Raw genomic sequence first — 19,010 nt, 5'->3', positions numbered from 1 at the left:
TAAAAAGAAAAACGTTTCTTATATGGTTGTCACTTGAAACACAATGATCAAGATCACTCTTGATTCAATTAGTAATTTAGAACAACTAATTGGGCAATTTTAAAAAGGTTTTAAAATGTCAATTGTGTTAGTGATTAAACCAAGAAAGAAGTGTCTAAATCTATAAAATGTTTAAAGACTTTAGTCACTTAATAACAAGACATTAACTTAGTGAAGATTGAAACAAATGAGCTTGAAATGTTTTAAAGCTACTACACAATGTCTTCTACCAATGTACTCCACTTTTATACATTTTGAATGTATGAAATGATTTCTCATTAAAGTCATAAGAAATAGTGGGAGGTGTGAAAATGGATATAAACTTGATTGTGATTGGTTTATAGTTGTCTAAAGTATAATAGTACTTGACTATTATTAAGAGTTTGTAATTTTAATTGTTAAAGAACTCAATCTCTTCAAACGTTAAAATTCTATGTTGTGTGACATTCTAAAGAATAGTCTTTGAATGTTGGTTTCGTCAACCTAGCATAAAATAGTTATATGTTGGGAGTTGTCCATCATTCTCTTTTATGAGAACAAGCTAAATAACTAAGCATATGGAAAAGTTGATGAAACAAAAGGGAAATAAGTTCAAAATGAGTCACAACATATGATTTAACAACAAGACAATCCAAATTCAACATCTCATGTAACAATATTGCTCTATGTAGTTTTAATAAAGAATTATATCAACCACCTAGAAGGAATGGTTGAGTTTCTATATCCTTAGTAGGAGCCATGCTTCCACTAAAGACTTGGATAGTTCTTATATGATTACATTAAAGGTCTTAGTATGACTAAAACTTGAAGTATAGTGTATGACACCATATAATTTAAATGAATAGACTTAATGAAACAAGTCACACATTTCAAATGGAATTACTTGAGAAGGAATTCTTTTGTGTATGATTCATTTAAGTTAGTTGGAGCAATATGCATTCAAATCAAGAAAATATAATTGTTATTTTTGAATGAATGCTAAGTTACAACAAGGCCAGTGGGAGTGATGTCATAATTTGAGCAACAAGATGTGAATAAAGTCTATTCGATAGACTTAATAAAACATAGATGTTACTCGAGAAATGACAAAACATGACATGGTCAATTTTGAAGTATAGACTTGAAATTGGACTTATTGATATAGCAAGGCTATCTCAATAATGTTATATGGGAATTGAATCTCAAATGTTGTAGATTTAAGAAAGCATTTTCCTATGTGATAGGAAATCACTTTCATAACCCTTATAATGAATGTGTCACAAAATCACAAAAGGGACACATGTATGGACTTGTGAAGTAGATATCCAAAAGTGAAGAACCACAGAGGTTGTCACTTTAAGATATTACTCTATATCCCAGGATCAGAACCAAAACAACTGATAGAGTATTATTGCCTTTAAAGAAAGAAACATCAGAGTGGGACTCTGGAAGCGTGCATTCACTTAGGTTGTTAACCAAAGTGAAAATAAGCCATTTTAACAAATGGAACTTCATAATGGATGAAGTACTAATCATATGAAAGAATTGTTAGTATTGTACTACAATGGTCTCAAGGTTGGAGCAAAGTTTGTATAAAGTATACAAACGAAATATATGACGATATATTGTTTTAGAAACTGCTTCAAAAAAGTGTTTTGAATGAAGGGTTCTTATAGAACCAATGATTGAATCCAAACGATAAGGTCGTTAGTAGGATACTACGATGTAATGGGGCGATAGCTCAAGCCATGGAATCAAGGTCTCATCAAAGTATTCGAACACAAGAAAGAGACATCATCAAATGTTTTTGGAAACATTTGATAAGTAAATCCCTTTTAAATAATAAAAGGGATTAATACATAACCGAGTTAACCTACGAGCATAAGCTCTCTTAACTAGCATGTATAAGATACACTAGTGATTGACTTTAGTGCAAGTGGGAGATTGTTGGAAATATGCCCTGAAAGTCAATCTTTGGAAGAAACCTTTCAGGACAAATGAATCGATGTATAGATGACTCTTACACATCAAATGGCAAAGATACTTGATGCGTAAAATTTTAGCACACAAATTTAACCCTCTTTTTGACAATTGTAGTATAGATGTAAGTAGGGTATCGTTCTAGGCCGGGGATTAGGAGGGCTTGCTAATAACCTCTCACTTGACTCAAAAATATAAGAAGAAACTTAAAAACACAAAAGTAGGCTTTAAAACACTAAACTAGACTCAAAGAGTTCAAAACAAACTTAAGCACACTTTGATACAAGAAAATAAATGGGGGGTATTGGTTTTGGTTGTGATTGAGATAAATAGTAAAACTAAATATATGGTTGATGGATTAGCTAGAGATCCATTCTTCACACATGACACACTTGAACATGAATTGATTTTCAGTTGCTTTTCGATAAGCTATTAATACTCAATGCCCCAAATTAACCGTGAATTGCACTAATTAACCCTCAGTTTTTCCACAAGTTATTGGGTTGGATGATTGCATACGACAACCCAAAACATTCCCTACAAGTTCCCTACATGAATTGCATAATAGAGATACAAGCAAGAATCATTAAGTTCTATGAAAAACATAAGCATTGACGAGGCACTCGTTACTATGATTTGCATGAAACTTATGCCAAGAATTTACTTAACGTGATTGTGACTAGCAACCTTCACTACTTGTGAATATAAGTTCATAACGATTAGGTGAAATTCCCTTATATTCTAGCGTCAAATTCATGCATGAAAATTAAGCGTGCACTCTTAACCAACATACACAAATCATTTTTTATACGAACGGATAAGTAAATTGAATTCACAACTTATAAATCACAACTGAAGGTAATCAATTCATATTACAAATATATTCATGGTTTCGAATTAACCTCTAGCCAAAATAAGTTTAATTACACATTATTAAAACAGAAATAAAATAAAAGTAAAATATAGATTTGGAGAGAATTAACCAAAAGATAAGTGCTTCTGTTTTGCTCTTCCAGTCGCTGCGCAAGGGCCGACTGCTCCTCTGCCTTGCTGCCACGGGCAGCAGAGTTTTGTTTTTCTTTTCTCGCACCTTCTCTGACTTCTTCTCGGTACTGCCCAGCTGCAAAGGCAGCTTGTACCTTCTCTGCTGAGACCTCCAGGTACTGCCCAAAGGGCAGCACACACACACTGCACAAAAATGTCGAGCCCCCCCAAGCAGCTTTGCTGCTTTTCTTTATTCCCTACGCTTCCACGCAAAACTCACCTACCATGCTGCACTTGCAGCTTATATTATTTTTTTCTTTCTTCCACTATCACCACGCTGCAAAGCAGCCTTCCACCTTTGTATGTGCTCTCCTTTCTGCCCCATCAGCTTATTCTTTTTGTTTTCTATTTGCTTCACCAACCACACTGCCAAAATTTGTAATACAATTCCTCCAGAGACCAAAATTACCAAGGCAGCAAGTTTTCCAGTGTGCAAGCAAGCACTAACCTGAAATCATGTGGTGCTTAAAATAAATATATGGAAAACATAACTCAGCAAATTGACAATAGCAAATAAAAGAAAGCAGTCATGAAAATAACGTAAATAGATCTTATTTGTGCTATTTTTGTTTTCTTTACATAACAGATCTTATAAACACAAAAATAACGTAAATAGCTCAAAAATATAAGGAACTAACTAAGAAAAGACGAGTGAATTTGAAGTAAAAATATATATAAATATGATCCTATCAAATACCCCCATACTTAGCTTTTGCTAGTCCTCGAGCAAAACAAAGAAAACATGAAAAAGTACTAACATGAAAAACATTAGTTTCCCCCTATGCGACCCTCATAGAATTTTATTCGAGAAAACAAATCATCAAGAACCATAGCTAGCACCAAACAAACTAATTCAAGTTCATCTTCCTTATTCAAATATTAGCTGTAATCTTTAAATCATCCTTGAAGTGTAGTGTGTGAGATAGCCATGCTAATGCAATTTCAAGTTTTTATTTTTATAATCATCATATGCAAACTAGCGACCTTCTCACTGGATATGCACTCAATCACACATGTGTTTAGTTTTAATGTGTTTCGCTCAAAGAAACAAATGTGAGATTTCTACCATAAGCTTGCATAAAGATCACTTCTCCACAGTCATAATTGCAAAACTTAAATCAAGAGGACTTTTATTGGATGTAATGAGGCTTAGGGATAGGGTTATTGAAATGAAAGAATAGGAAAACACAAGTTCCAAGCTACATTGCAAGCAATTCTTTTGTCTAGATTTATAAGAACTCAAGCTCTCCAACGATTCTTCTGAAACCTCCAATCACACCCTTAAACTGAAACTTTAAAAACATTTTTTTTTTCTTTTCTTCGTATACAATCTTTCTTTTTCTTTTTTTCTTTTTTTTTTTCTTTTTTTTTTTTTTTAAATACAAACATGAAATACCCCCACACTTATTCTTTTGCCCAACACCCTCAAAGTACTTCACAAACATTTCTCATAAGACAATCTCACATTGCTCACTAGCTTGCTTGGAAAGGGTAAGGAAAAATGTTTCAGGTATAAGGGTAGACATATCTGGTGATAAGAAATAAAAGGCTCAACATACACGGCTCAAATTGGCAATCTAATGATATCATTTTTTTTCTTTGGGATACATGGTTATTTGGGCCATGGTGGTAAACCTAATGCCTCTATCATTTCCAAGTTCATGCAATCAATGACAAACATTTCGAAAGATCGTTACGCAAGTTCTAGAGATGTATCTCACATAAGTTCATCACACATGAAAGAATAGGAGTGTATGAAAAATGCACACACTTTCAATAGGCTCAAAAACTCACATAGGATGTATATGGTCACTAAATTCACATATGAAGCTTTAAGTCATGCTTTAGTTTCACATCAACAAGGCTATGTGCATTTTGTTTTTCAAAGATGATCAAACATGTACAAAACTAACAAGAGAATTAGGAATTTCACAAAACACATGTTAACTAAGTTCTTGATAATCATGATTCAAATTTGATCCAATTATATCATTGGGTTGGGAAACTAATAAAAATCTAATTCAAAACAATAAGGAAAATAAGACAATATATATATATTTTTTTTTTTGAATTTTTAAATTTTCCGATTTTTTTTTTTTTTAAAAAAAAAAAAAAGCAACAACACAAAAACAAATGAAATTCTAGAGATTTCTACCCCCACACTTAAACTTGACATTGTCCCCAATGTCAGAAAACACTATAATGTAAAAAAAAATAAAATAAAAAAAATAAATAATAAGAAACAAAATAAATCAATTGGACTGAAAACTTCCCTAGTTTGCAGTAAAACCAAGCGATGACCCCCAAGCTAAAATTCTGCAATCAACTTCAAGGGTGGAAATAACCAAAAGTTCCTGCAAAGAAAAGAAATAATTCAGTTAAGTAACACAAGAAAATGAAAAAAAATTGCAAACGAAAAATTGAAAATCACGATAAAAGACAATGAATAAAACTAATAAATAATCATTGGTCATGCTTGTTGACTTTCCACAGCTTTCCTCTTGAACTGATTTGGAATTCTGAGCGAGGAATATTAGCGTGCCTTGGTTTCATCTCAGACTTCTTCTGCTGGGATTATTTGATTGTGCAGTCTGCATTCTTCTCTGCTTGTTTCCTCAGCACGGCGGGCAGGCACGAGGTAGAGGTTTTGGTCTGATTCTTTCTTCAATCTTTCCAAGTGCCCACCTCTTGCTTTCTTTCTCCTTGTCCCTAGTTGAGGATGAATCAGCACGTTGTCTCCACATGCTTCGAGGTATCATCTTCACTTCCCTTATACGTGAGACGAAGAGGAAGCACAAGATGATGAGTACTCGAGAGCAAGTGCAGGCTGGAGAAAGGACAGGGAGAAAGCATGATATGAGATACTCTTGCTTTCAACCTTTATGATATGAAATACTTTTGCTTTGAATGGGTTGTTCGCAGGAGTATCCCAAGGAATGAGGAACACAGAGTAACTTAGAAGGATTCTTTGGGAATGCATTCTCGGAGATGAAGAAGTATTGAGAGGGTGTGCCTTTGCTGTGGAAGGCGAAGGTAGAAACTTATAGGACTTCTCTTCACAACCGGAAATGTTATCTCACTCATTGTCGGTAGCCGGTGGATGGATAAATAGTACAAATTACGCGCTTTCTGACAAAGCTGCCCGTAATTTCCGCAAAGCTACCGGTTGCATGTGACGAGTGACGACACGTCTGGACAAAGTGATCTTTCGAAATCCGGGATTCGGCTCGTGGTTTCTGAGCAAGCCCAACTTTTAAGAAATTAAACGCCTCTTTTGAGAAAAGAATCCGGCTTTTGAGAACGGAGCCCCGACTCTTCGATTTGCGAGAGACGCCTCTTCAATTTCTGAGGAGCGCCTCTTCGATTTCTTCTTTTTATAGAGGCGTTAATTTGGTTCCACAACACACTTGAGCTCCCTCTTGTAAACACTCCCTTCTTGCACTTCCGAAATCTTGATCAGTCCGACTCTCTTCTTTCTTCACCACCTCTGAAAAATGTATGGCCCTTCCGATCGTCGTTTTGACTTAAACCTTGGTGAAGAGGCAGCTCCGCCTTCACCAGACAACATATGGCGCCCATCTTTCATATCCCCTACCGGTCCCCTTACCGTGGGGGATTCGGTGATGAAAAATGATATGACAGCTGCGGTGGTGGCCCGGAACCTCGTCACCCCAAGAGATAACAGACTGCTCGCTAGACGATCTGATGAATTGGCGGTTAAGGAGTCTCTGGCTCTTAGCGTGCAGTGTGCGGGTTCTGTGTCCAACATGGCCCAACGCCTATTTGCTCGAACCCGTCATGTTGAATCCTTGGTGGCTGAAATACAGAGTCTCAAGCAAGAGATTAAAGGGCTCAAACATGAGAATAAAGAATTGCACAAGCTTGCACACAGCTATGCCACCAGCATGAAGAGGAAGATTGACCAGATGCAGGACACCGATGGTCAAATTTTACTTGATCATCGGAGGTTTGTGGGTTTGTTCCAACAACATCTGCCTTCGTCTTCTGGAGTGGCACCGCGTAGTGAAACTCCAACTGATCAACCTCTGCCGCCTCCTCCTTCTGTGACCCCGCCGACTGCTGAAGCCCCACCTACTACTGAAGCACCACCCGACCAATGAATACTATTAGTTTACATCATTTTAAAATATTTTTACTTTTTTTTTTTTTTTTTTTTTAATTTTTTTTTTTTATGTACTTTTTTTTTTTTTTTTTTCATTAATTTTAAATTTTATCTTTTTTTTTTTTTTTTTTTATATATATATGTAAATTAATGTAAAGAGACTTTGGTTAACCTACCCCCACACTTAAACTAAATAACACAAACTCACAGAAATCAACCAAATAACACAACTAACTAAACAAAACAAAATGAAAGCAGTAAAGATAAGGGTGGAAGAATGCAAAGCTGATTGGGTTAGTGATTCCAAAGTCTCCCTTCGTTGAATGCTTGGGTTGCCTCCCAAGAAGCGCTTGATTTAACGTCTTTAGCCGGACGCATCTTTCCTTTAAATTTCCCTCGGCTCCATTTGAACCTAAAATCAAAGAAAGAAAAATAAATCAAATATCAAAAGTAAAATACACAAACACCAATATAAACATAAACAAAAACAAAAATAAAAGGATTAGCAAAGTTGCTAATCCCCGGCAACGGCGCCAAAATTTGATGCGTAAAATTTTAGCACACAAATTTAACCCTCTTTTTGACAATTGTAGTATAGATGTAAGTAGGGTATCGTTCTAGGCCGGGGATTAGGAGGGCTTGCTAATAACCTCTCACTTGACTCAAAAATATAAGAAGAAACTTAAAAACACAAAAGTAGGCTTTAAAACACTAAACTAGACTCAAAGAGTTCAAAACAAACTTAAGCACACTTTGATACAAGAAAATAAATGGGGGGTATTGGTTTTGGTTGTGATTGAGATAAATAGTAAAACTAAATATATGGTTGATGGATTAGCTAGAGATCCATTCTTCACACATGACACACTTGAACATGAATTGATTTTCAGTTGCTTTTCGATAAGCTATTAATACTCAATGCCCCAAATTAACCGTGAATTGCACTAATTAACCCTCAGTTTTTCCACAAGTTATTGGGTTGGATGATTGCATACGACAACCCAAAACATTCCCTACAAGTTCCCTACATGAATTGCATAATAGAGATACAAGCAAGAATCATTAAGTTCTATGAAAAACATAAGCATTGACGAGGCACTCGTTACTATGATTTGCATGAAACTTATGCCAAGAATTTACTTAACGTGATTGTGACTAGCAACCTTCACTACTTGTGAATATAAGTTCATAACGATTAGGTGAAATTCCCTTATATTCTAGCGTCAAATTCATGCATGAAAATTAAGCGTGCACTCTTAACCAACATACACAAATCATTTTTTATACGAACGGATAAGTAAATTGAATTCACAACTTATAAATCACAACTGAAGGTAATCAATTCATATTACAAATATATTCATGGTTTCGAATTAACCTCTAGCCAAAATAAGTTTAATTACACATTATTAAAACAGAAATAAAATAAAAGTAAAATATAGATTTGGAGAGAATTAACCAAAAGATAAGTGCTTCTGTTTTGCTCTTCCAGTCGCTGCGCAAGGGCCGACTGCTCCTCTGCCTTGCTGCCACGGGCAGCAGAGTTTTGTTTTTCTTTTCTCGCACCTTCTCTGACTTCTTCTCGGTACTGCCCAGCTGCAAAGGCAGCTTGTACCTTCTCTGCTGAGACCTCCAGGTACTGCCCAAAGGGCAGCACACACACACTGCACAAAAATGCCGAGCCCCCCCCAAGCAGCTTTGCTGCTTTTCTTTATTCCCTACGCTTCCACGCAAAACTCACCTACCATGCTGCACTTGCAGCTTATATTATTTTTTTCTTTCTTCCACTATCACCACGCTGCAAAGCAGCCTTCCACCTTTGTATGTGCTCTCCTTTCTGCCCCATCAGCTTATTCTTTTTGTTTTCTATTTGCTTCACCAACCACACTGCCAAAATTTGTAATACAATTTCTCCAGAGACCAAAATTACCAAGGCAGCAAGTTTTCCAGTGTGCAAGCAAGCACTAACCTGAAATCATGTGGTGCTTAAAATAAATATATGGAAAACATAACTCAGCAAATTGACAATAGCAAATAAAAGAAAGCAGTCATGAAAATAACGTAAATAGATCTTATTTGTGCTATTTTTGTTTTCTTTACATAACAGATCTTATAAACACAAAAATAACGTAAATAGCTCAAAAATATAAGGAACTAACTAAGAAAAGACGAGTGAATTTGAAGTAAAAATATATATAAATATGATCCTATCAATACTATTTAGGACTATCTCAATTAACGATATATGTCCTAAATAATGAATCCATGGACAATGGATCGATTGAAGAAGTAATCTAATGATGTTAGACTACAGAGACCTTCTTCACATAACCATTATGTCCAAAAGGTTCCTGGTCATTGGATTGTCGGAGGGAAACTGACAATGCTTAGACCGGTACATACTGTGTCCGCTTCAAATGGAAGAATGGAAAGTCTCATCCCATTTGTGTAGTGACACTAAGACAAGTATATAGGTGCTCATTAAGGGAATGAGTTCACTGAACATAATCGAACGAGAGTACTTGCATGGAGGTCTACTCACATGTCAAGCAAGTAACTCTAATGGTTGGAATAATGTAAGTAGTCATTTGACCTAAGGCATCGTCGTTGTCTTGTGGCTAAGTACTTAGTCTTTGATTATGTCAAAGTCACCCCATTCGTGGGTGTCCACGGCATAATTGGGGTTAAGCCACTTAGTCATGAAGGCAAGTGAATGCGCAACAAGGAATCTCTAATCCTCGATAAGAGAGGAAGAATACTCTAAGATATGATTCGGGAACCTTCGGCCGAAGTATCGATCGTAATAAAGGAAAGCGTTCCTATACGACTCAATAGAATCATATAAGAAGGAATGATCGCATTAGGGGTTTGACATAATATATCCATACCCTAGTAATGTGATTGAGAGTATTGTTTTAGATCGAATTACATTGTAATTCCAACTGAATGGGTTCTCCGAACAACTTCTACATTAGCTTGGGTAGCTATGACATATGGTTAGATGTCACTCATAGCTTGTGAGTTCTTCTAGATGATTAAATGTAGTCATCAAAGAAGAAAGGTGAATTAAAAGGAAGTTTTAATTCACTAAGTGATTGGATTAAATATAATCAATTGGATTGATGTCAATCACCTCACTGCCTTGCTAATTAGAACCTAAAATGATTGTACACCGATACACTCTTGTAGTGAGTAATTAATGGATGATGGAAATAATTAATTGGATTAATTAAGTGTTGTGATTAATTTAGAAAGTCTAAAGAAATCATAAAAGCGATAAAAGATCGTTTTAGGCTTAAAGAAACGTTCGGGTTTAATTGGGTCCATTGGGCCTAAACCCATTGGGCTTTTATTCCAGCATTGGATGACTAGAAATAAATAAAAGCCCAAAGCCCAAACCAACACAAAGGGGCCGGCCAATTAAAGTGGAGAGGGAGAGATGTTAGTCAATTTGTTGACTAGGTTTCTTTTTGTCTATATAAGGAACTTTATAGAGATTTATTCCTTAGGGTTTTTGTGTGTTTTAAAACAACAAAGAGGCAAAAGAAACATCTCTCTAAAAACACCAAAGGCCGGCCACCTTGAGGGTGATTTAGCTAACAATCTTTCACCCTTTTGGTTATTCCTCCATCCATCTCACTACACTAGTGGGTGTGGATATTTAGAGGTCTTCTCCTTTGGAGACTAAAGGAGAACCTTGGAGCACTCTTACTAACAAAGTGGAGGAGGCAAGGAGGGAGGCTAGGCTCAAGGACTTCAAGGAGCAAAGGACTTGGAGGTGGTCCATCATTGGTCTAAAATCAAGATCAAGAGGTATAGATCTATACCTTCACTTTGTTCTTAACTTGAATGTTTTAGATGCATTATATATAAACCTATGAACCTTGAAGGGGATTTGCATGACTATAGCTTTAATATTATTTGTTAACATGCTTCCGTTGCTTATGTATATAAATTTTGAATTGTATATGCATGCTAGTCATTTCGAAATCCCATGTGTTAAACTCATAGTTTTCCCTTCACTGAGGCATCATAGATGTCTAATGGTTAGGTCCTTGATCTTTGATCATGTTAAAGGCATTCCATTGGAATGTCCACGGCATTGTTGGGGTGAAGCTATCTAGTCATGTAGGCATATGAATGCACAACAAGGGATCTCTAACCTTCCATGGTGGAAGAAGAATACTCTAAGATATGATTCGAAAGTCTTTGGCCAAAGCATATGAATATGACTTAGGAAGTTTGTTCCAAATCATATTCAATTGAATCATATAGATAAGTATCACATTGGATAGTAGACATGAAACAAACTATCACTCAAACAATGTGATTAAGAGTATTGTATTAGAGAATGACCGTATTGCATTGTAGTTGTAACTGGATAGGTTCTCCAACCACTTCTACTTAGCTTGGGTAACCATGATATGCTGCTAGGTGTCACTCATGGTTTGTGGAAGCCCTAAAGATTAGCAAACACTAATTTTAAGGGAGAATTGAAATGTGGTTTCAATTCGCAATCGATCGTTAAGAGTAACAATCGCCCACTACCTTGCTAAATGGAACCTAATGGATCGTACACCGAATAAGGATGCTGGTGAAGAAATTAAATGAAATGGATAAGCAATTAAATGGTTTAATTGAAGAATGGTCAAGATTAATTAATTAGTTAATTAATTATACGAAATGTTCGTATTGGGCTTATATGTTAGTTTTGGGTTTCGGGGCCCAAAAGCGTTTTGGTCTACAAGGCCCATTATGTTTAAGTTGTATGACAACTAAAAAAAAATGGGCAAATTAGCCCAATAATAAGGTAAGGCCGGCCATAGGGTGAGGGGTTGCAAATTTGGATTAATTACAAGTTTGCCACTCACATGTGATGAAGTATAAATTCAACTTTATAGCTTTATTTTCATTTAGGGTTTTTCTTGGTGAAATGAGGTGAAACACTTTCTCTCATTTTCTCTAAAGAGGCCGGCCACTTAGAGGAGTTTTAGCTAGCAATCTATTCTTCTCTAAGTCATCCATTTCATCTTCACAATCACATCCTTGGTGAAGAGACTTAGAGACATCAAACTTTTGGTGTTTTTGGAGAACAAATCCTCAAATCCTCAAATAAGCAAAGGAGCACTAAAAGGAGGAAAATCACAAGGAAGATCCAAGGAGCAAGGAGGTGACTTGAAGGCCCTCCACTTGGGTGAATCCCTTGTGTAAACAAGGATGAGCTTCAAGGGTAAAGAAACTCTAAATCTTACCTTCTCTTTAAATGTTGTTAAAGAGTTTATTGGTTCACCATATACTAGGCTTTGAAAGTCATGGGTTTTATGAATTGTTTTTTAATGCATGCCTACTTTAATGTGTTAATAGTTTACATATGTATTCAAATGTTCTTACTTGTTCTTAGCTAGGACAAAATTTTTCCTTCATCATCAAGGCAGGCCTTTGAGCAAGGTTAGCTACTTCAAGGCTGCTCACTTCAAAATTAGCTCTAATGATTTATTTAAAGACTTCCTTGAGGCATATAGGCATGCTATTCCAACGGAAATGCATGTGAAGTGTGTCAAAGATGGGAGCAACCGTGTGCCTCATGGTGGGGCTTGGAAAGCCATCAAGTTCCACCTCTACTATTTTGTGTTAGGGTTTACTTTTCCCATGCCTCGTTTCTTCCAAGAAGTGTTTTGCTCTATGAAGTGTGCCCCGGCTCAATGTTCTCCGAATGCAGTCCTTGTGATGGTGGGATTCCTCAATCTAAGCCAATTCTTTGACTTAGATCTCACCATCAACGAATTTTGGTACTTCTTTGACATTGCTCACATCGAGAGAGTTGGGCAGCTGCGGTCTCACCATAGGCTCTTCGATCATTCGAGCAAAGGAGATCATGACTAGGCAAGGGAGACTTTGGAGATAAGTGGAGAATGAGAGTCTGATTCTTCCCCCAAGATGCGTGTTCTAACGGTCTTCATATCTGGTAAGTAGGTTGCTTAATTTCTCGACTGCTTTGTATTTATGCTAAGCTACTCTCTAATTTTCTAATTGTCTCCTGCTGCTTTTGTTGATTCAGAGTTTGGTTCAACTTTTAAGACTTCTCCGGACATGAAGAAAGTGCATGTCACTCTAGATATCCCTTCCGAGTACCGTGAGTGGCGTTGGCTGCTTAGTTCTCTTCGTAGAGAGAAAGGTAGGCTGCCCTCAAGAGAGGAGATAAAGCGGATCAAGGCAGAAACATTAGCTCATCTAATCGCCATCGTGGAGCCTACTGTAATTGAAGGTAGGAAAAAGAGACCTTCTTCGCCTGCTCAAGAGATGTCAGCTGAGAAAAAACCAAAGACTTTTTCTGCTGCTCGCGAGGATTTGCCAACTACTCCCAAGCTTGTGATTGACTTAACTTCTCCTAAGGGTGAGAATGATGAGCTTACTAGATCTGTGCCGGTGACGTTTGTCGTTGTAAATGTGGCTAGTTCAATTGCTGGTAGGATTGCTCAACATATAAGTTCATATGTGCCTTTAGTGCTGAAATTTATGCCAAAACATCCGTTTGGGGCTAAGTCTGGTTCACCTTTGAAGAGGCTTGCTATTATGAAGAGTGACAATATGTCTTTGCCTGCTAAAGTGGTGCCAAAACCTATTTCCTCTGCTGCTGAGACCGACTCGTCTACTGAGAAGAAGGAGACTGTTCGTGCGGACAACTGTGAGAAATCCACCAAGTCAATTTCCGAGGAAGCTGCTGAGATTTGTGCGATTTTAAGACCAAGTCTACTCGAGGACATAAATGTATGTGTCAAATTTTTCGATGGCGTCAAAAGGGTTGTTGGCCTAAGTTCATTCGTAAAGCATACAACCGAGTATAAGAGAACTGCTCTACTGGCCATGATGCAGAAAACAATGATTCTAGCAGCTGAGTTTATGTTCCTTGATCAAGATGATACCAAGGCTGCCAAGGAGATGGCATGAACTGTGGCAGCCGAGGCTTACTCCTCGACCAAGAAAGTCAAGAAGTTGGAATCTAAGCTTGCTGCTTTAAAGGATCTAATATTTTTGCCCCCATTTCTCTGCAGCTTAAGACCACTCACCAAGAGATCATGGATTTAAAGACTAGGCTTAACGCGATCCAAGTAAAGTATGAAAGTGCAAAAAAGGAGATCGGGTGTTACATACCTCAGATTTAAGCCCTTAAGCATGTCGTTGCTTACAACCAGGTGATCTATTTCAAAAATGACGTTGATAGGCTTGATCCTCAAGTGTTGGAACTCCAAGGTGCTTTGAAGATTAACGACAGTCTGAAGAAAGAAGTGAATGAGTTACAGCGGGTCCCTGCTTGTCTGCTCAATGAGAATTAACAGTTGAAAGGTGAGAAGGCTGGGTTCGAGGTTTCGCTTACTTAGAGTCAAGTTGATTCCTACAAGCTGGGCTATGTAAACCATCTCTTTGGACAATTGTCTGACTTTGAGTTTTCTGGTAAAGACTTCGAGACATTCTCTATTCCTCCAAAAGACTTGTTAGCCTTTACTTTTGAGTCTTCTATTGGTGAAGTAGTCGGAAAGGTTGGTACCCAGGATGGTGCTGCTTTTGAAGGCGTCGCGATTGTTGAAAGTGTGGTGACCGAGTAGTCGTGGGATAACCAAGTTGTTGAATAGTAGTCTTCTATGTAGCCTTTAGGATTTTCTTTGTTTTCCTTGTTGCTTTTTGTTTTGCTTGAACTCGTTCGGTCTTTGCTAGTCGTTTATCAATTTTGCTAGAAAATTTAATCAACTTGTTTCATTCACCTTTCTCCATCTTCGCTTCTTTTGTTCATGCCTTAACCTTTAGACTTTATAGACCAATGGCAGGCGTGCTACTTTTCTATAAGCAAACAAGCCTGTGTAGCCTATGCAGTCGTAGGTGTTGGTGTGGAACTTTGCAAAGTTGTTAGCCATTGGGTTAGCAGCCGAACCCTTACTTACAGAAGCAAACAAGTCTGCGTAACTAATGCGATGAAAGTTAAGCACTCAAATTAAACCCTCTTGTTGTCAAATTGTAGTATAAATGCAAGTAGGAATCGTTCTAAACCGGGGATTATAAGGGCTTGCTAAAACTTCTAAACTAACTCAAAAACATAAAAACAAAGTTAAAAACGTTTGAATAGACTCAAAGGACTCAAAACAGGTTCACAAGACTCAAAACAACTTAAAAACACTCAAAACTACCTAAAAACACAAACTAGGCAGTTTTTTACTCTAACACAACTTTGGACGAAATTTGGGTTTTGACTTGACTCAAAACACTCTAAAACACAAACAAAACATATTTTAAACACTTTGAAACAAGAAAGTAAAAGGGGGATTTTGGTTTTGATGAATTTGAAACAAACAAGTTATAAAACTAGGCAGATTGTAAAACGAATTTAAGAAATAAGATGATGGATGGATTAGTTAGAGGTCCGTTCTTCACACATGACACACTTGTATATGAATCGATTTCCAATTGCTTTTCAATAAACTATGATGCTCAACACCCCAGATTAACCGTGATGCACAAATTAACCCTCAGATTTTCCTTTACTCATTGAGTTGGATGAATGCATGCAACAACCCAAATGATTCTCTAAAAGTCCCCTATATGAATGCATAATAGAGATACAATCAGAGATCATTACGTTCAATGAAAATCGTAAGTGTTGACGAGGCAATTATAACTATGAATGCATGATACAATTGCCAAGAATTCAATTAATGCGATTGTGATAAACAACCTTCACTACTCATGAATATAAACTTGTAACGATTAGGTGAAACTCATTTATATTCTAGCATCTAATTCATGCATGAAAACTAAGTATGCATCCTTAATAAACATACAAGAATCAGTTATGAATAAAATAGATAATTGAATTGCAATCACAACTTATCAAATCACAATTGGAAGAAATCAATTCAAATCTCAAGCGTGTTCATGGCTTCAAACTTCCCCCTAACTAAATAGGGGTTTAGCCACTCATAATTGCAACAAAATTAGAAAATAACAAAGTAGACATTGAAAGCAAGAACGAAGTACACCTAAAACGCTCCAAAGTTCCAAGCTTGAAACGCCAAGGACCTTTGTTTTCACCACCTTGTTGTAGCACAAGTGTCTAGGATGTGTATGGATATATGGATGGAATGGATTTGCACGGCTAAGAGATGAAAGTGTATGGATTGGTGAGATGTAGTATGGCTAGATAAATGGATGGAGGTCACGGCAAGGAAATTGTGTTTGTGAATGAAGTTGTGAGATGTGAAATGTAGTGTCTTTGGATGATGGCCCCCAAATTATAATGAAGGGTGGATGTATTTATAGGCTAGGAAGAGGAGTGTATGGAGTTGTAATGAGTGGATGTAATGGGTGTAGTGGATGAATGTTTGGTAATTAGTGGATGTAATGGGTGTAGTGGGTGGATGTTTGGTAATGAGTGGATGTAATGGGTGTAATGGATGAGTGTTTGGTAATGAGTAGTGTTTGGTAATGAGTGGATGTAATGGGTGTAGTGGGTGGATGTTTGGTAATGAGTGGATGTAATGGGTGTAGTGGGTGGATGTAATGGGTGTAGTGGATGAATGTTTGGAGAATGGATGTGTTGGGTGAAATGAGTATGTTAAAATGGTTATTTATAGGGAGAGGATGATGCACAAACTTCAAATTTCGTCCATTCCTTTTGCTCTAAACATATGCTATCCATTCCATGCCTAAAAATGCTCCAAAATGCTCCAAAATGCACTTCTTTGCCACATTAACCCTTTGGACCTACAAACACACGAAAATAGCTTAAAATACTAAAATAACTACGAACTAACAACATAAATGCCAAGAAACAAGCTAACTAAGTCGCATAAATATGCTCCTATCAGTAACCATTAGGCTGTTAACCTTGGCTTTCTCCAATTCCGTAGGTTGCGTAACAAGTATCACAACACTTTAGGACTTGGTGTAGGTCGTTTCACGCTTGGCTGAGGTTAAGCTTATTGATTATGTAGCATGGTGGATAAAGCTTTGTATATGCACGTAACCTTGTTTATCCTTTCACAAGAATGTGCGGTTGTATAAGTCTAGCGCGGCTTTACTGCTCAAAGGGTAAGCCATAAGCAGTCTTCCAGAAACCGTAAGCTACCATAGTGCACTCGGTAGCAGCTTTAAGGTTCCAGGGTAGCCGTTGATAAGGCGTACTGCGTTATGTGCCCTATCCGTCTCTAGGGCACGGTTTCCCACAGATTAGGCCAAGAGACCCAAAATCTTTTAGTTAGTTAAGCCTTGAAAAAATACCATTGTGGCTACTTCTAGGAATCCCGGTGCAAGCCAGCATGTGTCTAGTTAAACTAGGGCAACCCAACTCATCCACATTTGGATATTCGGAGTTTAGAGTTTATCCTCCTGCTTTGGTGAGCAGACCCCTATGGGTGTTAAGGAATTGGTTTACCCTCTAGCACTGGAGCATGGTTGGTCTTTTAGAGGGGTGCAATTCCTGTAATGAGTCCCTAAGAAAGGTGTGGTCTTCTTTTGAAGTGGAAAAGTGATCAGTTGTTATAGACATATAGTCGAGCCAAGTTGTAAATTACTTTTGAATTCCTCATTGAAAAAAGAGTGAAACGAACAAAAACTCAGCTGTAAAGTAGAGACTGCATAACAACTAGATAATATTCCGCTTACGAGGTGGTGCCCGTTGAGCTGCTTGAGTTCGTCGAGCTTTGATATAGCGAGTGGTCACACATGGTACTTCATTAGATTGTAGGCGTTCCACTTCTTTTCGATCTCTTTGTCATTCATGGTGTGAGGGATTTCTTTAGGTAAACGAGGATCGTCTTGTTAAATGCTTCGGCCTACCCGTTGCCTTGAGGATATCTTGGCGTGGACATGTGCTGGTTGATGTCATATTTTTTGAGGAACTTTGCCCACAAATTTTGGGCCGTTGTCAGTGACGATGGATTGAGGGATGCCAAATCGGTAAATGATGTTCCTCCATATGAAGCGGTCTATGTCAGTCTGAGTCGTGGTTGTCATGGGCTCTACTTCTACCCATTTGAAGTAATAAGTAGCCACGATCATCATGCATCTGCCCCTTGTAGTGGGCGGCATTGGTCCTACCAAGTCGATTGCACACTGCATGAACGACCAATGACTCGTATGTGGTTGTAGTTCGCTAACAGACATTGTTGGTACTGGCTTGTAGCGTTGGCAATGGCCGCACATTTGTACTAACTCCTTAGCATCTTGGTGCATAGTAGGCCAGTAATAGTCTACGTTAAGAGTCTTCTATGCTAAGGATCGGCCTCTAGAGTGATTTCCATAAACACCTTTATGGATTGAGCTTAGAACCTTTAGGTCATCGAGAGGCGCTAGGCAGCAAAGATGTGGTCCGGTGTAGGATTGTCAAATGGGAATGCCATTCCACATATAGTAACATGTTGTCTTTATTTGGAACTTTTTAAACTCCAATCTTTCCGTAGGGAATGTGCCATTGACCAGGTAGTCTATAATAAAACTTTGTCAATTAAGATTTATACTAACTTGTGACACTTCTGCTGCCGGCTCCGCCTCTATGCTTGGCTTGTCTAGATACTCCACCAAGATAGAGCATTTGAGTTGGTAGTCGAGGGTGGAGCCTAGGCCAACTAGTGCGTCTGCGTGGGCGTTGTTTGCCCGAGGAACTTAAGTGAGAGTATAAGTCTGGAATGCCTCAAGTTGCTTGCATAACTTCTCTAGGTATTGCATCATCCTTGGATGTTTTGCCATGTACTCCTCAATAGTCTAGCTAGTGATTAGTTGGGAATCAGAATGAATTGCGAGCTTTTTCACCACCAAGTCTTTTGCCATTCGGAGGCCTGCTAGTAGGGCCTCGTAC

General features: G+C 37.7%; 1 long non-coding RNA gene across 1 annotated transcript; it reads right to left on the bottom strand.

The window, feature by feature from the left end:
• Nucleotides 1-2,306: 2,306 nt before the first annotated feature.
• On the bottom strand, nt 2,307-8,790 carry LOC126592970 (uncharacterized). Its single transcript, XR_007612845.1, has 2 exons — nt 8,081-8,790; nt 2,307-2,436 (listed from the first exon to the last, which is right to left on the bottom strand). It is a non-coding gene; the product is annotated as an uncharacterized LOC126592970 (long non-coding RNA).
• Nucleotides 8,791-19,010: the final 10,220 nt, after the last annotated feature.

Source organism: Malus sylvestris, chromosome 12 (assembly GCF_916048215.2).
Source record: "Malus sylvestris chromosome 12, drMalSylv7.2, whole genome shotgun sequence".
NCBI lineage: Eukaryota > Viridiplantae > Streptophyta > Magnoliopsida > Rosales > Rosaceae > Malus > Malus sylvestris.
This window is presented reverse-complemented; position numbering and strand designations above follow the sequence as displayed.